This window comes from Muntiacus reevesi, chromosome 2, assembly GCF_963930625.1.
Source record: "Muntiacus reevesi chromosome 2, mMunRee1.1, whole genome shotgun sequence".
NCBI classification, from domain to species: domain Eukaryota; kingdom Metazoa; phylum Chordata; class Mammalia; order Artiodactyla; family Cervidae; genus Muntiacus; species Muntiacus reevesi.
The window spans coordinates 262,265,285-262,290,711 of NC_089250.1; the positions used below are offsets into that span (position 1 = coordinate 262,265,285).

At 47.1% G+C, this 25,427-nt stretch overlaps 1 pseudogene; it reads right to left on the reverse strand.

Moving 5' to 3' along the window:
• Positions 1 to 8,627: 8,627 nt before the first annotated feature.
• Positions 8,628 to 24,644, reverse strand: LOC136158787 (cytochrome P450 2B4-like; annotated as a pseudogene).
• Between the last annotated feature and the right edge of the window lie 783 nt (positions 24,645 to 25,427).

Genomic DNA, 25,427 nt, shown 5'->3' on the forward strand with positions numbered 1-25,427 from the left:
TAAACTCTGAGCTCCAGGAGCAGAGACTGTGTGCAGTTAGATCAATGTCCACTCAGCTGGCCTGTCTCCAGCCTCCCCTGAGCATTTGGCAGCTCAATTTGTATCTACCAAATATGCTAATGATTCTGTCTCTGTCCACGTGTCGTGGCCTGGGTCTGGTTTTCCACCTCCCTCTGTCTCTCCTCCTTAGAAGGAGGGTGGCAGTCTCTTTCTTGCAATGTTACACAAACCTCTTGAGGACCCAAAACTCTGATCCCAGCAGTTGAGTCAGACTCCTCCAACCCAGTGTCCCTTGATCTCTTGAAGAGGTGGGACCTGTACTTTCCTGACCTTGGAGAGAGGCCAGTATGAACTTTCCTTAACCCAGGCCCTGGGTTCCGCTGTGCTGTGTGAACTGGCACTGAACTTAGGTCTTATTCCAGGCCCAGGAATCACCGATGGGGAGACATGATGTGCTTTACACAGAGGAAATCACCAAATCCTCACTCAGTTAATGGAGTGAATGACAGAGAGGTTAAGATCTTGCCCAAGGCCACACAGCCATCTAGAGGTAGCATCAGGAGTCAAGCCCAGACAGTCTAGCTCCAGAATCTGTTCTTCCCACCTCTTGACTGGACTGCCTTTCTGAGAAAGATGCAGAGAGAAATAACAGACAAAGAGAAGCAGAAGGAAAAAGAACTGGATAGGGTGAGAGGCAGAGAGGGCAGTAAGTTCTAAGGGAAAGAGTTCTCTGGGTAAGTAAGCAAGGGAGACACTTGGGTAAACAAACTGTTTTCTTTCCTCCAGGACTTCTCCGAGCCCTTACATTGCTAACTTGAGCTGTCAATCACTCATCAAGAGGGGAGGGGACTTGACAGGAGCTCCCAGTCTATTGGGAGAACACTCACAATCTCTTGGCCAGGTGTCTGCTGCTCTTTGAGCTTCCGGTTTGCTCATCAGGAAAATGTGGGTGCTATAGGATAGGATAGGATATTTATGAGAATGAAAATGAAACCCAGTGTGCAGGGGGCCTGTGCGGTCAGCCAGCACACGAGACCCCACCCATGACAAGGTCATGAGGAGAAGACCTGACAAGCAAGGCAGATCAGGACTTCAGGGATTTCGAAAAGCTGCCCCGGCGCTCACCTTAAAGATGATCTCTGTCTTTCTGATGCTTGCTATATTAGACTACTCCCTAATTTCTGTGACACAAGAAGGCTTTCCCCTGATCTCTCTCCAAACAGAATCAACTTAGAACTTTAATTAAATGACCCCCGAACGGTTTTATCCTGTAAGATTATCCAGGATGAAAGGAGTGTTTCAGTTTAGACCCCTTTGCTGGCATTCTAGCCTGCTTGACATATGTGTACTAATGCATATGACTGCTCACAACACCTTAATCATAAACAGCATAAAGAACCTGATCACACAGAAGGCCCTAATAGGCACAGAGCACTTCCAGGGAGAGGAAGTCCTATTAGAGAACACAAAATATTATTCTAAAAGTGATTATAGTTAAAGATATAGGAAAATAAGAGATTAGAATTGTTAATTTTAACCAGGAATGCTAAACAGGGGCTGCCTCACCAAAGCTGCAGAGTCTTTGTGTGGTAAACCTTTTAGATATATTTAACTGATAACTTCTGCAAAAGGACTGACCTTTGTGTTCAATAAAGAATAGATTATGGAAAACAGCTTTGCATTCACCTAGGTCATAAAATGTCAATAGGCCCCGAGGCCAGAAGATAATGTACAAGACTCTCATAAACAAAGAAGTATGCAGAAAACACTCTGGTTTCGTGGACAAGCTGATGTAATGTTAAGCTATCTTCCCCTTAGAAATGTACTAACTTAGGGTATAAAAGCTACTTTAAAAAATAAAGCATTGCCAGACCCTGCTGCATACCACCAGTCTGGTCTCCCTCTCTTTCTCTCTCTCTCTCCGACGCCGTTCAACCTGAGGGTACCCCTGGATCCTGCTGAGGCTGGACCCTGGCAGGCCTGGCCAAAGTGTTCTATTGATGCATTGTGGCCACAGAGAGGGACACAGAGACTCAGAGACCAAGAGTGAGGAAGGTAGAGACAGACAGACCCGACCCAGAAAGAGAGACTTGAGACATGACTGAGAGAGACACCCAAGACAAGGCTATGGTGAGCCCTCAAAGGACACAGCAGATATTTACTCATTCATTCAATAAGCCATTATTGGGTGCCTACTGTGTGCCAGGCCGTTTTAGGCACTGGGGACGCAGCAGTGAACAAACGTGAATATCTTCGCTCTCACAGAGCTAACATTCTAGCGGGAGGGTCAGATAACAATAAACGGTGATACATTCAGTGAATTCCCATAGTGACACGTAACATACAGGCATCAAGCCCTGGGTTGCCCTTCTGGTTGTCTATCACCTGCGCACATTTCGTTTCATCAGCATCCACCTGTGCTGGGTACATGGTGGTTTGCTAATCACCCTGGGAGTGGGACACGTTTTATTGTCAGGGAAAGAGGCACAAAGGTGGAAATGGTGATACCTGAGACCTGAGAGGACAGGTATGGCAAAGAGGCAGGCAGAGAGATGATGAGACACGAAGAGGGAAACCCAGAAGCCCCGAGACAGAAGGACAGAGGACAGACATAAACACGGGAAAAGTACAGGCACTTGTGTAGGGCCTTCCCCAGTGCCGTCCCTGTGGGGGCTTCCCTGGTGGCTCAGACGGTAAAGCGTCTGCCTGCACTGCGAGAGACCTGGGTTTGATCCCCGCGTCGGAAAGATCCCCTGGAGAAGGAAATGGCAACCCACTCCAGTACTCTTGCCTGGAAAAGCCCATGGATGGAGGAGCCTGGTAGGCCACAGTCCGGGGGGTCGCAACGCGTCGGACAAGACTGGGCGGCTTCCCTGGCCCTGGTGGTTGTAGATGTCTAGTTGCTAAGTCATGTCCGACTGCCACCAGCACTGTCTGTGTGGTTCTCAGACCTGGCTGTGCCTCTCTGCCCTCACTGTCAAGTGGGGATAACGTCCAACCCCTTCCCCAGGGATGCTGTGAGTTCAGCATCACAACTACACTTGTCACACCCTGGTGGTCCAGTGGCTAAGACTCTGCGCTGCCAAACCAGGGGAACCAGGTTCCATCCCTGGCCAGGGAACGAGATCCCACATATCACAACTAATGATCCCCCACGCTGCAAGCTAAAGACTCTGCAGGCCACCACTAACACCCAGCACAGACAAATAAATAAAACTTAGAAATATTTAAACAAGAGAAAAAGCAACTTGGGTAGATTCTAGCATGCATTAACCATTACACACGTCTTTTCCTGCTAAACTCGTTTGAAACATTGGGAGGTTTGCTCCAAATCCTCTTTTGCCCATTCACACCTGATGGTGCACAATGATTTCACAATAACACTTTTAACTGCATCCGGTTAAATTCCTTAAAGAAGCCAAGCACACGGGGTGGCTGAGTCCTTTTTCTGTTCACCTGAAGTTATCACAGCATCGTTGTTAATCGTCTGTGTGCGACACTTAGTCGTTCACTCACGTCCGACTCTGCGACCCCGTGGACTGTAGCCCGCCAGGCTCCTCTGTTCATGGGGATTCTCCAGGGAAGAATACTGGAAAGGGTTGCCATGCCCTCCTGATTAGTTGTCTATACCTCAATACAAAATAAAGTTCAAAGGGGGTAAAAAAGGCAATTTTTAAGACATCTAATATTCTTCGTATACCATTATAAAGGTTTTTTTTTAGCATAAATGAATGTCAAACCAGAAAAAGAAGAAGTCAATGACACAAAGTCACACATTGCACATGATTCCATTTCCATGAAATATCCAGAACTGGCAAATCTGTGGACACAGAAAGATCAGTTGTTGGCAGAGACTCGGGGAGGGGAGAATGGGATTTGCCTGCCTAATATACACAGGGTTTCCTTTGGGGTGATGAGAAGGTTCTGGAACTAGACAGTGGTATGATTTTACAGCATCATGTGTGTACTTCATGCACTCAATTGTGAAGGAGTCTTTTGGGCCTAGAAAAGAGAACAATACTCTCAAAGGGCCCTTGCTGAATCATCTAACTTCGGAGAAAACAAAGCATAACTTTAGCTCCATCCTGATGCTCCAGGCCAGTTGCATCTATCTGGGACTTATCACCCCCTGTCCGGAAACCTACCACCCCCTACACCCGCCCAGAAGACTTATCACCCCCTGCCCAACTACAAGTGTCATCTCAACAAAAGAATACTCAAAATATCCCGCCTGATTGAGGTTTCCCTTATCACTTCCAGAAACCCCCCTATAAGTATGAAGCCTCCCTGATCCCTTTCGGCGCTCAGCCTGGTCGTTAGGCCGACTGTCTCCCCTCCTTGCCTGAATAAAGGTAACCTACTTCTGTTGAGGTCGTCTTTCCTTTTCTGCCTCGCCGGAACTGTACCTTACAAATTGTACTTTTAAAAATAACACAGCTCATGTTATATTTGCTGTGAAGTATGTAAGTAAAGTCGCTCGACCAAGTCCGACTGTTTCTGACCCCATGGACTGTAGCCTACCAGGCTCCTCTGTCCATGGGATTTTCCAGGCAAGAATACTAGAGTGGGTTTCCATTTCCTCCTCCACGGGATCTTCCTGACCCAGGGATCGAGCCTAGGTCTCCAGCATTGCAGACAGACGCTTTACTGTCTGAGCCACCAGGGAAGCCCATGATGATAAAAAAACAAACAAACAAAAATTTTACTTCATAAGATCCCCACAAAAATCAATTTATTAAAAGTCAAAAATAAACCAAATGTGTGATATAGTGCATTCTTCTCAGAAACATGTTCAAAAACAAGTTCTAGTGGCATCATCTTAGACTGCTGATGACTCTAAATGATGTTTCCAGAGCTGCAATTGAAATGTGCTGTGAAAATATCTGTGCTTTCTGGGGGATTCCCTGATGGTCCAGTGGTTAGGACTGCAGCAGGAATGCAGCAGGATTGAATGGGTTCCATTCCTGGTCAGGGAAATAAGATCCCAAATGTTGCAGGGCTTGGCCAAAAAGACAAGAAAATATCTGGTTTCCATTAGTGACAAACTCACTGTTACTGTTGACAAGACTGCAATCTGCCTTCATAAATGAGAGAAAGGCTAAAGTTCAGAATGAGTTCAGTGAAAACCATGCAATTTTGTTTTCCATCCAAGTTCCTGGGGCCCCTGAATTCTAGGGGTGCCTGAACCTCAGATAAAGACTTTCAGGTCTAGAGGTTTCAAATGTAGGCCCTGGAGTCCTGTAGGCCTGGATTTAAACATTGTCTCTGGCACATATTGGCTTTGACAAGTGACTGTCCTCCCCTAGGCCTCCATTTTGTCAACTATAAAATGGAAAATTTTTATTTTTTTCTCATCATTTTAAAATTTATTTATTTTTAGTGGAAGGATAATTGCTTTACAATATTGTGTTGATTTCTGCCATATCCCAATATGAATCAGCCATAGGTATAACTATGTCCCCTCCCTCTTGAACCTCCCTCCCACCTCGACCCCCACCTTACACCTCTAGGCAGTTACAGAGCCCAGGTTTGAGTTCCCTGAGTCATAGAGCAAATTCCCGAACGCTATCTCTTTTACACATGGTAGTGTATGTTCTTCCAGGCTACTCTCTCCATCCATCCCACCCTCACCTTCCTCCTCGCACCCACATGACCCCAAGTCCGTTCTCTATGTCTGCATCACCATTGCTGCCCTACAAGTAGATTCATCACTACCATCTCTCTAGATTCCATATATATGCATCAATATGCGACATCTGTTTTTCTCTTTCTGACTTACTTCACTCTGTACAAGAGGCTGTAAGTTCATCCATCTCATCAGAACTGACTCAAATGCGTTCCTTTTCATGAATGAGTAATATTCCTAAAATGGGGCTTTTTAAAACAGTTTATAGGCATTACATCAAGAATGTGGCTATTGAATGAATCACACAGGTCACACAGCACAGTAAGAACCAAGACCTTGGGTCAGGAAAGTCCATGGTGGTGCCACTCCAAGGTCAGGAAAGAGCATATGTCGCCCCTGTGTTGAAGTGCACCACAATGTGATCAGCAGGAAACAAAGGTCAGGAGGCAGAAGAGTTTGCGATATATAAATCCCAGTCCCTACAGGGCACAGACTGAATGTGTCTGGTGTTTCCAGGGCCCAGGTGGGGGTCTGGGTCGTGGCAGGGGCCCAGAAGACTATTGTAACATGAATAATGATTTTCTGGGGTTTAACTGTGTCATCCCCAAAATTGACACATTGAAGTCCCACTCAGTGGACGTGAGTTTGAGTCAACGGGAGTTGGTGATGGACAGGGAGACCTGGTGTGCTGCACTCCATGGGGTCGCAAAGAGTCGGACATGACTGAGTGATGGAACTGAACTGAATTGAAGCCTTAACCCCCAGTACCTCAAAATGTGACCTTATTTGAAGATGCATTCATTCAATGCAAATGTAATCATGTTAAAAAGAGGTCCTTAGTGTGGGCCCCAATCTTGTTAGACTGGTGTCTTTATGAAAGGGGTAGTTCAGAACACAGACACATCCCAGAGAGAATGCCATGGGAAGATAAAGGCAGAGATGAGGATGATGCTTCTAGAAGTCAGGGAACGTCAAAGATGGCCAGCAAACCACCAGACACGAGGGGAGAGGACTGGAATAGATGCACTCCCATGGCTTTTAGAAGGAATCAACTCTGATGACTCCGTGATCCTTGTTACAGCAGACTTAGAAACTATTATAGACTGGGATGACCCCAGATGGAAAGTCACATGATGTATCAGTTTCCTATGGCTGATATAAAAAACGATCACAAACTCGGTGCCCTCAAATAACACAAATGTATTATCTTACAGCTTATTTATTTCCCTAGCTGTATCATCTTACAGTTTGTTTATTTCTTTTTATTATCTTACACATTTTCGGTTTCTAGATGCGGCATCTCTTGGCTCATGGCCCCTTCCTCAGTCTTCAAAGCCAGGAGCATAGCATCTTCTTTCTTCTCTGACCTCTGTCACTGCCCTTAAATATTTTCTATGTCTGATCTTTTGCCTTGCTCCTTTTGTTCTCCAGGGGGACACACCACACGGCTTGCAGGATCTTAGATCCCCAACCAGGGATAGAACCTCTGCCTCCTGCAGTGGAAGCATGGAGTCATAACCACTGGACCACCGGGGAATTTGCTCTGCCTCCCTCATATAAAATCTCTTACTGTTATATTGGGTCCATCCAGATAATCCAGGTTAATCTCCCCACCTCAAGATCCTTAACTTCGTTCCATATGGAAAGACCCCTATGCCATGAAAGATATTTTAACATATTCTCAGGGTGTACAGATTAGGACACAGAGATCCCTGGCACAAGGTGGGGAGATACTACACAGGACGTTGCAGGCTGGGTCCATGGCGAGTGACCCTGAGATGGACAGTCGTGCATAAGACCCCTGTTGGTTTTCATCACTCAATAGACATGAATGTGAGCAAACTCCAGGAGACAGTGAAGGACAGGGAAGCCTGGCATGCTTTAGTCCATGGGGTCGCAAGGAGTCAGACACGACTTAGCGACTGAACAACAATAACAAATTCCTGAGGAAGGACCTGGGAACCATGGAATGGCTTTGAGCAGGAGAGTGAGATGGTAAGATGTGTGCTTGGAAGGGATCGTGCTCTGGCTGCCAAGTGGAGAGTGACTGAGAGAACACCTTGCATCTCTTGACCTTGGCACAGATACATCCTTCCACCCCACTTCCTGATTTGCTGCTTGGTCTCCAACATCATCTGTGCCATGATCTTTGACCATTGTTTTGACTACAAGAATGAAGACTTCCTAGGGCTGCTGGCTGAAAATCTGCAGCATGTGGACAATTTGGGGGTCAAGGTACCTGCTGAAGCCACCCCAACCCCAATCGCACAGCCCTTCCTCCACAGTTCCTTCTTTCAGTTCAAATGTCTGCCAACATAAATAAGCCTGTATGTGTGTTCACCTCTTGGTTGGATACTGCAGACACACCAGGAGCCAAGATGTACCTAGCTGTGTCATCAAGGGATGACAGACATGTGACCAAACCTGATAGCCCAGAGGGATCAGGGCCATGGCAGTCCATTCAGTCCATGCTCAGTGAACCTGCTCTCCTGTGCAGGGGGGTGGGGGGTGGGGCATTAGGGTGTGGGAGGTGACTAGAGCGAGCTCATGAATGCGCAGATCATGGAATCCAAGGTGTGGAGAAAGGGAGGCTGTGGTTATTCTCAAGAGGGGAATATTCACTTGGGTAAGCTCTGGCCCCAAAGGCAGAACTGCTGAGAGATACTGAGGCAAGCTTTCATTCTTTGCTTCATTTATTTAGCCAAAGATATATAATATATACACACTTATATATACATATTTATGTATATATGTACACATCACTCGTGGAATTCTATTAATAGGTGGAAGGAAACAACTCCTTGAGTTTAGAAGAGCTGCCGAAGGGCAGAAGAGGTGAGATGGAGATGGGACTTTCCCAAGGAGGTGGTATCCATGGAGGGGAGGGATGCTGGCTCACAGCACAGCCTTTTCAGAGGCAGGAAGACAGGGAGAGAGTTCGGGGGCCATCCTCTGCAGAGGTGGGGACACACATGACCCTGGTATCCTTGATCGCCTTCCCTCAGCCTCTTTGGTGGGGCAGGAACTGGATCTGGTAGCTGGGGGGCACTCTGCCCACCCCCACTCTCCCAGGGAGTAAGGTCAATGTCGTCAGGGGCCACGGGGTGGCCACGGAGAAGTTCTGGAGGATGGTGGTGAAGAAGAGGAATAATTTGGTGCGGGCGATGCCTTCGCCAAGACAGATGCGCTTCCCTGTGGGGACAGAACAGAGGTTCACAAGGTGGACACGAGGCACAGAATCTCGGATCACGGTGTGCACTGGGAGCAGATGCACACACTTTGCCTGCTCACACGCCATAGCCCAGACACTTGTGCTCATTGCAATAAAGTTGTGTGGGATTAACCTTTAACTTGTAGCCACAGGAGACTCTTAGAGGATTTCGAAACTCTCTGAAAGTAAGTGCCAATTGTGCAGTGAATGCACGTTGCTCATGTTTCTGGGACAGAGTTTGTATTCAAATTCCAGAGAGTTTCATGGCCCTGTGTGTGTGTGTGTGTGTGTGTGTGTGTGTGTGTGTGTGTGCATCTGCCTGCACATACAGACCAATGCATATTTCTGACTTAATAGTTTTCATGTCTGTCATACCTAACATGGGAAGAATGGTACCTATCTAGTAGGGCTCTTTTGACGATAAAAATGTTAGTGTTTTCTAAAATTTTTAGAAGACCTGAACAGTTCAGGTCAGGTTAGTCGCTCAGTCGTGTCCGACTCTTTGCAACCCCATGGACTGCAGCACTCCAGGCCTCCCTGTCCATCACCAACTCCTAGAGCTTATTCAAACTCATGTCCATAGAGATGGTGATGCCATCCAACCATCTCATCCTCTGTCGTCCCCTTCTCCTCCTGCTTTCAATCTTTCCTAGCATCAGGGTCTTTTCATGTGAGCCAGTTGGTCTCATAAGGAGGCCAAAGTATTGGAGCTTCAGCTTCAGCATCAGTCCTTCCAATGAATATTCAGGACTGATTTATTCTAGGAAGGACTGTTACTAAAGGCAAATGTAGGGACTACCTTGTGTTGGTCTCTGGGTGTGTATGGTAGGGAGTTTGCATGCCAGGTGTCTTCCTGGCGATATGTATACTTACATGTCTCTGTTTTCTTCTTATCTCAGCTTGAGAGCCATGGGCTCCAGGAGTTCTGAAAAAAACAATAACAAATATATGTAACATTGTGTGTAGGACTGATGGTCATGGGACCTGAGTGGACAGATTCCATGAGATTCTCAGAGGCATATGGATCCCCCCACCACAGTTCTAAACAATAAACCTGGAGTGAAGGGAGAATGGAAGGAGCCAGAAAAAAGGCTGAGACCCTGACAGCCTCTCCCTTTAAAAAATAAAAGTTTGATTTGATTTCTTATTGCCTGCACCGAGTGGCCTTTGGGAACCTCAGTTCCCTGACCAACGATCGAACCATTAGTCCCTGCTGTGGAAGCCCAGAGTCAACCCCTGGATGGCCAAGGAATTCCCCCTCAAGTCTTCCAAGTGGTGAGACTTCATGCCCATTGGACATAACTGGAGAATGTCTACAACTTCTAGGCTCATTTAGAAGTTAGGACACAGGAGCCCAGCAGTACTCAGAGTGGCGCTCCCAGCTGATTCTCCTCCTGTCTCTGAATCTGCAACTGGGCTCTTCCAAGAACATTCTGACTTCTGCTCCCTCCAACCCAGTCCTTCCCATCCTTTGGGCTCTGCAGCGGGACACCCTCTGGCTCTTTCTCTCTGCCCATGGCTGTCGGCTTCAGTCTTTTCCTCTGTCTATACCTTCTGCCAGGCACTGTATCTTTGCTCTTTATCTCTTCCCTGTCCCACCTTCTTGAATCGTATGTAAGTCCCTTTCTCTGTCTATTTGAGTCTGATTCTCCCTGCAGTGCGCTTGCGTTTCTTCAGTCCACCTGACAATCTCTGCTTTCCTCTCCTTCAGTGTTTCTTCCTCTCTGCTTCTGTCACTCTCTCTTTTCCTCTCTGTCTTCCTCTTTCTCAGCCTCTTCTTTCTCCACCTCCCTCTATTATCTCATTCACTAAGTCTCTTTCTACCATTATCTCTCCTGTCTTTCTGTCTGTCTCTCTCTCTGTGTTTCTCACTCACTCTCTCCTTATCTGTCTGTTTGTCTCTTTTTCTGTTTCTCACATCTCGCCCTCTCATAAAACTTCGGACAAGACTGTTTAATGGAGAAACTAACGCTCACCCACCACCCAGACATCACAGGTCCCCTGGCTCTCCCTGAAGAAGAACTAAGGAGGGAGGGGACATCCCTGCTGGTCCAGTGGATAAGACTCCAAGCTCCCAATGCAGGGTGACTAGTTGGATTCCTGGTCAGGGAACAATTAGTGAGATTCCCACATACCACAACTGAGCCTGTGCAGCAACTACTGAGTCCACATGCCCTAGAGCCCCTGCAACACAGCACCCAGCGCAGACAAAAGTTTAGAAAGAAAGGAGAGAGGAAGCCATTGCACTGGGCACAGCTAGAGGCCCTGAGTCACTGAAGTCACTGGTGCGATTCAAAACTAGGGACTTGATGCATGGGTCCACCTTCCTCCCCAAGGAGGAGAACCTGGGCATTGGGATTTCTTCTGGTTGGGGTCAAGGAGCAGACAATAGCGAGAGAGTGAAATCAAAGCATGTCAAGACCCTCCCTGGCTCCCTAGTTCCAGTAGAACAAATTCAGACTCCTCCCAGCTTTCAAGGCCCCACCCAGCTGAGCTCATCATCCTTGTTGTTCACTTGATAAGTTCTGTCCAGCTCTTTGCGACCCCACAGACTGCAGCACACCAGGCTTCCCTATCCTTTACCATCACTGAGAGTTTGCTCAAACTCATGTCCATTGATTCAGTGATACTATCCAACCATGTCATCCCCTGTCGCCCTCTTCTCCTGCCCTCAGTCTTTCCCAACATCGGGATCTTTTCAAATGAGTCAACTCTTCACATCAGGTGGCCAAAGTATTGGAGCTTCGGCTTTAGCATCAGCCCTCATATGAATATTTAGGGTTGATTTCCTTCAGGATTGACTGGTTTGATCGACTTGCCATCCAAGGGACTCTCAAGAGTCTTCTCTAGCACCACAATTCAAAAGCATCCCTTCTTCAGTGTTCAGCCTTCTTTATGGTCCATCTCTCACATCCATACATGACTAATGAGAAACCATAGCTTTGAATATACGGACCTTTGTTGGCAAAGGTCTCTACTTTTTAATACCCCGTCCAGCTTTGTCATGGCTTTTCTTCCAAGGAGCAAGCATCTTTTCATTTCATGTCTGCAATCATCATCCGCAGTGATTTTGAAGCCCGAGAAAATGAAATCTACCAGTTTCCACTTTCTCCCCATCTACTTGCCATGAAGTGATGGGACGAGATGCCATGATCTTCATGTTTTGAATGTTCTTTCACCCTCATCAAGTGGCTCATTTGTTCCTCTTCACTTATCTTCTTCTTCACCCTTCTCTTCTGTAATCCATGTTCCAGTCTTCCTGAGTTCTTTCTCAGATGAACCATGCCATCTCCACCATCAGGCTCTGCCCTTGCTTCTCCCTCTGAGGGAACATGCCTTCCAGTGGCTGGTTGATACTCCCCCATGAGGTCATAGCTTAGAAGGCTGTTTAGGGTAAGCTTTTCCTCACAGACCCACCAGGAGTAGTCAGTATTTCCTATTTGATATTCCCAAAGCCCCATTCGAGCACTTTTCATAACTATGATTCGTTACATGAAGAAGAGTTGGCCTCTGAACACTTATGTTAGCCAAGGAGTTCTAACCCACTGCAACATTTATTCATTTATAGATTTTTCGGTAACCATATAACGCATGCTTATCTCTCTTGTTGGACTGTAAACTTCCTGGGGTAGGAACTGTGTCTCATGGTGACTTGTCTAATGCATTATCTTCAACCTCTGATAAAATGTTTGGCTCATAGTGGTGTTCAATAGATTTGATACATGTGTGTAGAGAGGTATACTTGTTGCCCTTACAGAGTTGTGCCTTTGGGATGTGACCATGGTTCTCAAGCCCCCTCTAGGGTTGGTGTGAAGATGAGATGAGTTAACACAGGTAAGGCAACTGGCACAGATAAACTGCCCAATGTACAAAGACCTGTCTTTGATTGTCCTCAAGAGGTCATGGCACCTGCACTCTGGAATGCAGGCCCAGCTTACCTATGGAGAAGGGCATAAAAGCGTCAATTTTCTTCACCGTCCCTTTGGCATCCAGAAAGTGGTTAGGGTTGAAGTCATCTGGTTTCAAATTAATGCGAGTCGTGGAGAGCAGAGCTCAGGATGGGATAGACTTCTGTGCCCTGAGGGAGGGTCACAAGATTGAAAGATATCTCCATTTCCTCCCCCAACCCACCCCTACACATCATGAGCCAAGAGTAAGTGATAAAACCAAAAAGAGGTCAACAATGGGACATGAAAGAGAACCCAGGAGAACCACACGAGGGAGATATGGCAGCCCAGTGAGGTGCTGTACCTTGGGGAGGATGTACCCTCGGAAATGAGTGTCTTTAGTGACCATGTGGGGCACGCCCATGGGGATGAGGTCCGAAAATCTCTGAATCTCATGGATGACTGCGTCCGTGTATGGCATTTGGGCTCTGTCATCCAGGGCTGGAGGGCGATGTGAGCCAATCACCTGGTCGATCTCCTTGTGGATTTTCTCTGCACAGAAGCGTGGGACCAGTGAAACTCTGTTATATAGATATTTCACCAGGAACACTGCTTTCTATGTTGGAACAGAGTTCAATGTTCTATGAACATTGGTCCATTCATTTCGAGGCCAATAAGCCCAGAAAATCCATAGGAAATGGTTAGATCATTGACAGTCCTCTGAGTAACCAGCTTGGAGTGGGAGGAGAAATGGGAAAAATACAAGAATTTTCACTCTTTAATATCTAATGAACATTATGGATTCTCTCCCAACATACACATGCAAACACACACACACATGTCAACCCCAGTTTTGCTCAGAATTTCAGCCTAAGAACTCAGGGCTATGAACCTAACAAATTTCCTCCTCTAAGATGAGTAGAAATTGAACTAATATTTATCGTGTGTATATTATAGATGAGGCATTGTGCTAGGTCCTCAGGAATATAATAGTAAAACACATCAGTGGATTAACCCATGAACAACTGGGTAAATAAATGAGCACATCAATCATTTGATCAACTAGTAGAATAAATCATGAGTGACTGCTGCTGCTGTTGCTGCTAAGTCGCTTCAGTCGTGTCCGACTCTGTGCGACCCGATAGATGACACCCACCAGGCTTCTCTGTTCTCCAGGCAAGAATACTGCAGTGGGTTGACATTTCCTTCTCCAATGTATGCATGCATGCTAAGTCGCTTCAGTCATTTCCCACTCTGTGTGACCCTATGGACAGGAGCCCACCAGGCTCCTCTGTCCACAGAATTCTCCAGGCAAGAATATTGCAGTGGGTTGCCATTTCCTTCTCCAATTCATGAGTGGAAAGACTGATAAATGGAAGAATGCTAATGAATGGATGTATTCTTAACTTATCAAAGAGTAATTTATTACTAAATGATCCATAGGCAAATAAATGAACTTGATGAACCAATAACACATATGAATGGTTGGATGGCTAAACTTCTGGAAGAACATGTGAATGAATGCATTTAAAGGAACAGGTAAAGAGAGGAATCAGTGGGTGGTTGGATGGATTGAATGATAGAATTATAAATTAAGGCCGAATAAATGAGTGCATTATGAAATAAATAAATGAAAAGATAGATGGATGAGGAATGTAGTGAAAAACAAGCAATGGAAGGATTAAGGTATGTAACCTAGTTTTAGAAAAACAGATGGATGCATGAATAAATGAAGAAACAGATGAATCAGTGACAAACACTTCATTCAATGAATCACTGTTTCAAATGATCAATAGATGAAGCTGTTTGTCCAAATAAAGAATGGATGTATATATCCTAGATGAATCACAGATGAAAGAATCTGAGTGCACAGGTTGACTGATGAGTTGAAGGGACAGATGGGTAAATGAGTGGGTCGATCATTAAGTGATAGAAGAAACAGTGGGAAAACAGATTGACGGATTTTGTTTTTTTCTAGCCATGCTGCGCTACTTGCCATATCTTAGTTTCCTGACCAGGGATTGAACCCAGGATCATGGTAGTGGAAGTACTGAGTCCTGGGCACTGGACCTCAAGAGAACTCCCCAGATTGACAGATTCTTCATTCATCCATCCACCAACAGGCCTGGTTTAGTTGGGTAGATCATTCAAAACCTGCACTGCTCGGGGGACACTCCTGGTGGTCCAGGGGTTAAGGCTGCTCACTGCCAGAGCATGGGGTGCAAAGCCATGCCTGGTCAGGGGTGAAGGGAAACAGAAAAACAAAAACAACCTAAGGCTCCTGGTGTAAGAGGGGAAAGCTGCCTCTCGCCTTCACCAAAGACCTCTAGCCCCATTTCTGGACCTGCAGACGGGTCAGAAGCCCCTCCCAGTGTTCGTCCCCGGCCTGCCCACCTGCAATGTGCGGGTACTTGAGCATGAGCAGGAACCCGTAACGGAGCGTGGTGCTGGTTGTCTCCGTGCCAGCAAAGAAGAGCGACAGAACAGACATGATGAGGTTCCAATGATGGAACTGGCTTTGGGGGTCGGACTTATCCTGAATCCAGACGGGTAGGGTTCACATCAGGGGAGGCCGGGGCCCTGCTCCCCACACCTCTTCTCTCCGGGTCCCTCCGCCTGTTTCTGGCCCTTTCCCCTTTCCTCTATGCTCTGTGTGTCCCACCGTCTCTCTATCTCGGTCTCAATCTCCCTTTGCTCTGTCTTGCTCTGTTTCAATCATCTTTCATCTCTTTGGTGTGTTTGTCCCCCTTCCTCTCCCAGTCTCTCTGCCTCTGTGACTCTTTTCACCAGCTGCTGCATTTTCCCCCTTGTCCTGTATTTCCCATACCTCTGTCTCCTCCCTGCAAATCCCCCCTCTTTACTCTCTCCCCCTGCTCCCTTCCAAATCTCCCCTCCCCTCTCCCTTCCGCCCACTGATCTACTCCTTTCCCCTCCCTTTTCACTCTACATCTTTTGGTCTCCTCCATTCCACCCCATTGCCTCTTCCAAATCCCACTTTTTCCATGCGGAGCAGGTAGCAGTCAATGAAATCCCGGGGGGCATTGTGGTCGAGGGTCTCACGGTGCTTCTCCACACTGCGGCTAATGAAGACGTTGATTTCCTGCAGGTTTTTGTAGATTTGCCTGTGTGAGCCAGAAAAGTACTTCAGGAAGCTGGGGTAGAGCTCGAACAGCTGCAGGAGAGAAGGGACTGTGAGGCCCTTGCAGGGTTGAGCTAGCGGGTCACAGGGAGGGACATTCCTTCTGCCCAGTACCCTCACAGGGGATCTCTGTTTTCCTGTCACTCTCTCTATCTCTCTGCCTCTCTGGGGTGTCTTGGTCTCCCTGTCTCTGTCTCTCTCTCCACCTCTCAGGCTCTGTCTCCCTCCGGCCCTCACTCTGTATCTGAGCCTCTCACTCACAGCTTCTGTGTGTCTTTTGTGTAAGAGATCACATTTTTCTCTTTCTGCATCTTTCCCCCTCTCCTTGTGTCTTCTTGTTTGTCTCTGGCCCAACTGTCTCTCTCTCCTTTCCACTTCTCTTCATCTCCATGGGTCTCCTGCTCATCCACCTTCTGCCCTGTCCCTGCCTACCCCAGCCACTTTATCTCTTCTACTCAAACCTCTCTTTGCCTCTTTACTCGTCTTGCATCATTCTTGCTGTGTCAGGCTTTGATAACACGATGCCTACAAAAAATGAAGCTGCTGACTGTCTGGGAACATATGTCTATTCCTTTGTCTAATGAGAAATGAAACTTCTAATTTGTTGCCAACAACTGCAAGAAACGCAGCATAGTATAAACTATGATGTGGAATTCCTCCTTCACCTGTCCTTCAAGAGATAACATGGTTAACTGTTTGGCAGAACTCCCAGGCTTTTCCCCTCTCTGTGGTTCTCTGTGAGAGAAGAAAATTGAAACCCCTTGTTGGACTTGTGCAAGTACTCATCTGAACCACTTTCCAGATTTTCCAGGCCTGACTCTCCACTAGGAGGTCATGGAAATTTGGATTTGTGATATTCATTCCTGTGACTCTGACCTGCACTCTCGGTTGAGAGCAACAGCCAGGCAGACCTTTCTGAAGTTTCACTTTTTAACTGAACATACAATAGGGGTGGGACTTCCCTGGTGGCTCAGAAGGTAAAGAATCTGTCTGCAATGCCAGGGGTCTGGAAGATCCTCTGGAGGAGGAAATGGCAACCCCTTCCAGCATTCCTGCCTGGAGAACTGCCTGGACAGTAGAGGAGCCAGGCAGGCTACAATCCCTGCGATCACAAAGAGTCAGAACAACTGACCGACCAACACTTTCACTTTTTGCAATAGGGGTATTTCTAGGTTAATTGAGAAAGACACACTTTATCTTTTTAAGAGAGGAGCAGGTTCATGTGTGTGTCTTTGAGTCCTCTTTCTGTTTCTCCTTCCTCCATCACTCCCATTTCTTCCTCTTATTCTCTCAGTCCTGTCTCACCATCTCTCCCTTACCCCAGGCCTCTGTGTCCCTGTCTCTCTCTCTCTCTCTCTCTCTGTTGTCTTTGTCCCTCTTCTGGCTGTAAGGTGCCTTTCCGGTTCCCAAAAGCAAATCACCCCTCTCCCCTGCCTGGATGTCCACCCGAGCTCTGCCCTCCCGGACCTGGCTGGACAGCGAGCTGATGAGCACGAACAATTGGAAGAACAACTCCAGCAGCCTCAGGAGCTCAGGATCTCTGTAGTCAAAGCGTTTTCCAAAGACAATGGAGCAGATGATGTTGGCGGTGATGGAGTGGAAGTAGATGATGGGATCCTGGAGGGCTCCTAGACGGAAAGGGGTGGGGCGCAGGACACAGACTCAAGGGCTAGGAGAGCTGTCTCTGTGACTCTGCTCTATCAGTCAGTCACAATGAAAAAAAAAAAAAGTCTCATAACAGCCAACACTCGCTAGGGTAGAAGTTGTGCCAGGCCCTATTCTAAGCACTTCAAATATTATTTTATTAAATTCTCATCTCAGTCCTGGGAAGAATCTGCAGAGCAGGTGTTCAATCAATTGCAGGTGCCATTGACAAAGCTCTGTTCTCCTGGTACCTTACCTATCCGCCCTTCCCCCCTCACCCCCATCTTTTTCATCCAGCCCTAGAGCTCTCTGGTCCTCTGGGAACTGCTCTGCGCTTGATTGTTTGTGTCTGGATGGGCCAAGCTCACCCCAGGCGGAGGGAGGACAGGCTGTGCACCCAGGAGTGTAGGTCAGTGCGGCCTCTCCCTGGGTCTCTCCTGTCCACTGTCTCTTTTTCCCTTGCACACCCTTTCCTGAGCCTCTCTGTCTCTCTCCAATCTTCGTGCTTGTTTCTCCCTGCCATTATTCCTTCCTGTCTCTCTGAGTCTCTTCTCATTTTGCCTCGATCCCTCCATCTCTGTCTCTTTCTTCCTCTCTGTGTCTCCATCTGAATCACTCTGTCTCCTCTTGTCTTATTCTGAGTCCTTCCATCCTTATACCTCTATAGCTGACCGTGGCTCTGTCTCTTTCGCCCAGACTCTCCATTTATGTCTCAAAATCTCTTAAGAAAGCATCTTGTCACCTCTATGTGTCAGGCAGGACGTTTCTGAAGAATCCTAAAGCACCCAGAACTACTCACCAGGTTTTCTAAGAACAGAAAACCCCGACTGCCCCCCTCGCTCACTGCCAGTTGTTCACCCAAAGAAAGGAAAACATAGTTTGTCCTTTTTTTGAAATGTCTGTTTTCTCTTTTTTTCTCTTTACTTTCTTTTCATTGAAGTCACATTTTGGCCCTTGACAGATACAAGCAAACCACGAACCGGTTCACTTGAACACAGGCAAGTAACGTGCTATTTACTGCCTGAGTCGTCTTTGCATTCCTCTTGACACTACACGCCTGTATCTCCCTTGCCCCCCCCCCACCCCCGCATTTCTCAACTACCCTCCTCTTTCCCGTCTCTTCACCCCTCTCTTGGTCCCTGCTCCTCTGCTGGCCTCCCAAGCTCTGTCTCCTCTCTGTCTCGGCATCTCTCTCTCTCTGCCCACCTGTACCCTCTGTCTTTGGGCTACTGTGATCACACAGCTTCCCCGTGTTCCTCTCCTGCCCACCCCCAACCCAGGGCTCACCCTGGGATTTCCGCAGCTCCTCCACCAGACACTGAGCCTCCTCCTGAATCCGCTCCTCCACGCTCCGCTTTCCCATCCCGAAGTCCCTCATGGTGGCCAGAGAGAATCACCGCAGGGCCTTCCAATGTTCCCCGTTGGCAAAGACAACACCTAGGGTTTAGGAGAGGCTTGGGTTGCAGAGGAATTTTCAAGGAGTCTCCGGGTCCCGCTCCACCCCCTATCTTCCTTTCCCAGACTCACCCTCCCCAATCCCCATCCCCATCCTTATCCCCTGTCCCCTCCCGGTGGCCCTGAGGCCCTTACCGTATCCTTGGACAATTGGGTCAACAACGGTTATCTTCGCTCAGCCAGAGAAGGCCTCGGCCTGGTCCACCAGGGCCTCCCGAATGGCCAACCCCAGGTACACCATGAAGACATCCCCATATTTCTGTTGGAACTGCCACGGACACCCACAGCCAAGGCTGCTGTTAGTCAGCATGCACCGCTGTCCCCATCTCCATTTTTAAATCAGGAAAACACTTGTGTGTGTGTGTTAGTCACTCAGTTGTGTCTGACTCTTTGTGACCCCATACACTATAGCCCGCCGGGCTTCTCTTTCCATGGAAGTCTCCAGGCAAGAATACTGGAGTGGGTTGCCATCCCCTTCTCCAGGGGATCTTCCCAAACCAGGGATCGTGGCTGGGTCTCCTGGATTGCAAGCAAACTCTTTATCATCTGAGCCACCAGGGAAAACCTAAAACACTTACATATAGATTGATAACTACCCACTGACCCAAGACCTTACACCCAGCCTGCCTTTTTGCTTCCCAGAACCCAACAACTAAAACATTAACCCGTGACCCAGCCCAGTCCACACTGGTTAGCTTCGTTGATGTATTAAACAACGTGTGTGTGTGCTAAGTCACTTCAGTCATGTCCAACTCTTTACAATCCTATGGACTATAGTCCCCCAGGCTCCTGTATGCATAGGATTCTCCAGGCAAGAATACTGGAGTGGGTTGCCATGCTCTCCTCCAGGGGATCTTTCTGACCCAGGGATCGAACCAATGTCTCTGACATCTCCTGCATTGGCAGGTGGGTTCTTTATCACTAGCCCCACCTGGAAAGCCCACTAAGAAGCACAGGTGGTTAAATATTCCCATTCATTATTTCACTCCAGCCCAGGTGATATTAGTTGAGTCTCGTGACATCTCACTGGCACCTCATCTAAAGAATCATCCTTCTTTGAACTTCATTGGTGGTCCATTCACTAAGACTCTGAGCTCCCAATACAGGGGCCCTTGTTCAACCCCTGCTCAGGGAACTGGATCCCACATGCCACAACTAAGCATTTCCATGCCACAGTGAAGAGCAGCTAATACCTAGCACAGGCAAAATAAATAAATAAAATATTTTTTAAAAAATCATCCTTCTTGACACCCACCTTCAACCCCCATCTGCCTCCTGGCAATTTCCCCAGAGAACCACCCACCCACTTGGGAGGCATGAAGCTAAAGCGATAACTTTCTGGGGGTTATCATGAATTTTGAAAAATCATAACATCAAGTTTTGCCACTGGTTGGCTTGGTTGGTGTCTTAAGCAACTAAAATGCATATATGTGCTCAGTAAAATAAGAAACAAGGAGATTCATAGTTGCTTTATAATAAAAATGCTCTGCAACATAGGGAATAAACAACTATGATGAGTTCATAATGTGGCTACTATACAGCCATGAAAAAAAAAACCACTGCTACAACCTACAACAAGAATGAAACTCACAGATGTAATGTTGAGTGAAAGCAACTAGACCCAGAAGAGTTCATATGTCATAATTCTATTTATATGAAATTCAGAAACAGATAACAGGAACTTATGGTGTGAGAATAAAAGGAGGGTGGTGACTGGAAGGGGGACTTAAGGAGGTTTCTGGGCATGAGCCAAGTTGTTACGTATCTGTATGTCATTAGTATGCCATTAGTATGTTCTTCTGAGAAAATTCACTGAACTGAGCACTTAGGATTTGTGTACTTTACCCTAAAGGTTAAGCTTCAGTTACAAGTTGACTTACAGAAGAAAAAAGACAAACACCATATGATATCACTTGTATGTGGAATCTAAAGTATGACACAGTCAGGGAAGGAAGATTCTGCATGCTGCACAATGTGGCCAAAGAAATAATAATTTAATTAAGGTAACACAGTGTAAAAAAAATTAATTTAAAAAGTGACACAAATGAAACAAATATGATACAAATTAACATACCTAAGAAACAGAAACAGAATTGCAGACATAGAGAACAGACTGGTTGTTGTCAAGGGGACACATGGGGATGGAGTGGGAGGCTGAGCACAGCAGATGTAAGCTTTCAGACATGGAAAGGATAGACAATGAAGTCCTATTGTGTAGCACAGGGAACTACATCCAATATCCTGAGATAAACCATAACGGAAAAGAAGCTTTTTAATACGAAAACATATATGTGTGCAATGGAATCACTTTTCTGTACAGCAGAAATCAGCAAAACTTGGTAAATCAACGATACCGCAATTTCAAAACTTGATTAAAAAGTGGACTTAAAACTATAAGAAGGTTAAGTTTATTGAAAACTCTTTCACAGTGACGTCTGCAAACCCTCTTTGCTGGTCTCCTTACTTCCTTTCCTGCGCTACACACAATCCTTTCACTACACACACAACCCTATCTTGAAACCAGAGCTACCTCATTAAAATGTAAATTAATTAATATCCCTAACCTGTTTCAAACCATCCAGCGCTCCCCCTACCCTGAGACTGAAATCTGAAGTATCCCCATGGTGGACAGAGCCCTACACGATGTTGCCCCATCACCCCTCTGACATCTGCACCCACTCACACAGACCCTGGGATCGCACAGATCTAGGTTCGCTGTGGTTCCCCAAACATGCTGAGCTTGCTCCTGCTTCTGAGGTCTGCCACTGACACCTGTCGCTCATTGATGTCATTCACAGGCATCTTTCAGGGTGTCTGATCAGCAACAAGGCAAGATGGAGCCTTTCCTTCACCATTCATTCTAAAGTAGCTTCAAGTATCTCCTGTCACTTTTGTAAAAAAATTATTTATTTTTAATTAGAGGATAATGACTTTACAGCATTATGTTGGTTTCTGCCAAATGTCAACATGAATCAGTCGTAGGTATACCTATGTGCCCTCCCTCTTGAACCTCCCTCCTACCTCCCACCCCATCCACTACTCTAGATTGTCACAGAACACTGGTTTGTGGCTCCCACCACTCTTGAAAATATCACCTTGCTTTATTTTAATCATAGTTCTTACCAACCTAATATTTCCTTCTCTGTTTGTGTGCCCTAATGCCACATCATTAATGCCTAGAATATTTCCTGGCCCACAGAAGGTGCCCAGTAAGTTACCACTGAATGAATGAATAACTAAATGAATAGATCAAATAGCCTCCAATTAATGAGCACTTACTGTATACCAAGCTCTAGGCACTATCTAGTCCTCCCAAGTCTCTTATGAGGCAGGCATTCTTATCATCACGACCTCATCTTACTGAAGAGAAGCTAAGATTCAATGAGTAAGAGATGAATCTGGAACACAAGCCCTCATCCACCTGACTCCAGAAGGATTTGGATGTAAATCATGACACCTACTAACCTATGACCTCTCTTTCCCTCCCTCCCTCTATCTCTCTCAACCTCTCTCTCTCTCTCTCCAAAGACACAATGAGAATGGAGGATCATGGGGAATTCCCTGGTGGTCCAATGGTTGGAATTCCAAGCTCCCATGGTAGGGGGCACGAGTTCAATCCCTAGTTGGGGAATTAAGATCCCACATGTTCCGTGGCACAACAGGAAAAATAGAGGATCACAGACACACAGAGGATCCTTGCAAGAGCTATAGAAGAGGTTTAGGGGGTCTGGAACTAGCAAAAATTTATGCAAAATATATGTCAATATTTACGGAGGAGGGGATCCACCATGCCTTAAACTCCCAAAGGATTTAGTGATCTCCAAGTTGTCAGGAGACCCAGGAGAAGGGGTTTCAATCCCTGGGTTGGGAAGATCCCCTGGAGTAGGACATGGCAACCCACACCAGTATTCTTGCCTGGAGAATCCCATGGACAGAGCAGCCTGACATGCTATAGTCCAAGGGGTCACAAAGAGTCAGACACAACTGAGTGTGCATGTGATAACAATAAATAAAATAACAAATTATTAGGCAGCTTCCATCTATGAAGGAGATGAGAAGGCCTCCATGCTGGACTTGCACATCCTGTCTCTGAAGTCCCAGGGTGTAACTACGGCCCAGTGCCTTCCCCGGGCTGACCTCACTCTCTATTTCTCTAAAGTGAGGGCGACTCCTCTTCTCGGCCATGAGCTGTTGTAACCAAGACCTGATGAATTTCCTCCATGATACAGATAAATCCTAGCCACTTAATTCTGAGTGAAGAAACTAACTCCAGGTATTTCCACCATAGTCTATGGTGTTCACCTTTGTGATGGAAACTAAATAATATGCACTCGGAGCCTCCACATCTGTGACAAAACACTCTCCCTTAAAATCAAGGGACACGGGTTCGATCCCTGGTCGGGGAACTAAGATCCCACATGCCACAGAGGAACTAAACCAGACTGCCACAACTAGAGAGCTCTCGAGTCACAACTACTGAGCCTGCGTGCTTTAGAGCCCATGCGCTACAAGTGAAGATGGCACATCACAACTAGAGGAAGTTTACACACCACAGCAAAGGACCAGTAGAGCTCAAAAAAACAAAACCACACAAGACAGATGACAAGCCCGAGACCCAGGAGTGTGGTCACTGCAGGGGCTGGGGGGAGGGGACAGAGCCCTGGGGCTGCTGGGGTTACTGTCGAGTGTTCCCTGAGCCTGACCTGCTGGGCAGCGGGCTCGCGGGTGAAGATTACATAGTGCGTGTGCTCGGTTGCTCAGTCATGTCTGACTCCTTGCAGCCCCATGGACTGTAGCCCCACAGGCTCCTCTGTCCATGAAATTTTCCAGGCAAGACTACTGGAGTGGGTTGCCATTTCCTACTCCAAGGGATATTCCCGACTGAGGATTCGAACCCACTGACAGGCAGATTCTTTACCACTGCACCACCTGGGAAGCACATGGATTCCATTATTGATACATAAATAGATCATCCATCATGAAATCATGCCTAGAGAGCCGTGATACAGGGCCTGGTAAACACTCCAGGGTCAGCTACTCATTGCACGTTAATGTTAACGCTTGATAAGACTTGGGACCTGGCCTCCTTGTTCCCCTCCCTCCTCCCCTTTGTCTGGTTCTGGCTGGGGCCAATCTTTGACAGCTTTTGTTGGCAAAGGAGAATCCTATTGACTGGTACCACCACCTCTTCTCTCTCTCTCCCTGTGGCAGGCAGGGACTCGGGAGAGGGGGACAGAGGAGCAGGGATTTCTATACCCTCGGCTCACACCCAGACACCACTTCACACCCGCCTACCCTCTCCAGAGACAATGCCCACACACTTCCAGCTGAGCAAGGGATGCTCCTGACTGCCTGATTGCCATCCACCACACTTCAGCTCCACATCCCTTCCTTGCCAAATTTCCCACAACCCACCCCTGAGCCTGGAAGGATGCCTCACATTTCCTGATGAATGATCCCCAAGGATGGAGGCAAGGAGCCACCCTCAGACCCCGCCCACCTGAGTCTCACCCTCAGGAAGGATTTGAGCAGGCCTTTTCCGTCCATCTGCAGAAGGTTTCCCAGGAAGGGCAGAGGACGGGGGCCAGGTGGGAGGCTGCCATGGGCCTTTGGGTGGCCTCTGGCCAGCAGGACCCAGAGTCCGGCGAGCAGAACAAGGAGAAGGAGCACGCTGAATTCCATGGTCACAGTCCGACGGTCTCCCAACTGCTGGGCTTCTGGCTGAGCCTTTTATGCTAAGCCTGCCTCCACGCCCAGTTATGTCACATCACCCATACCTTGGCATCCTCCGATAGTTTGAACTCAAAAGAAAAGGAGCACATACTTCCTGCTCCCGCAGTCAGCTGACCTGCTCCCCTGATACCTCTATAGCCCCTCCCTAGATGCTGGCAGAGACACCACGGTAGCCATAACAAGGTCCCTATGAGTCTGTTGACTTTTGTGGGTATGGGGAGCACCTGTTGTCTGTGGGAGCCAATACACGAGATCCTACCCATGACAAGGTCATGAGGGAGAAAACCTGACAGGCAAGGTGGATCACGTTTTCAGGGATTCAGAAAAGCTGCCCCAGTGCTCACCTTAAAGATGATATCTGTCTTTCTGATGCTTGCTTCAATAAACTACTCCCTAATTTCTGTGACACAGGCAGAAGGCCTTCCCTGATCTCTTTCCAAATAAGAATCACTTTAGAACTTTAATCAATAAGTTTCCCAGGTGGTGGTATTTCATGAGATTATCCAGGCTGAAAGGAGTGTTCTAATTTAAACTCCTTTGCTGGTATTTTAGTTTGTTTGGCAAATGTGTCTATGCCCTTGGTACTAATATGCATGACTGCTCATAATACCCTAATCATAAAACAGCATAAAGAACCTGATTATATAAAAGCCCTAATAGACATAGAGCCTTTTTGAGGGGTGAAGGAGTCCTATTAGAAAACATAAGAAAAATTGTTCTAAAGGTGGTTAT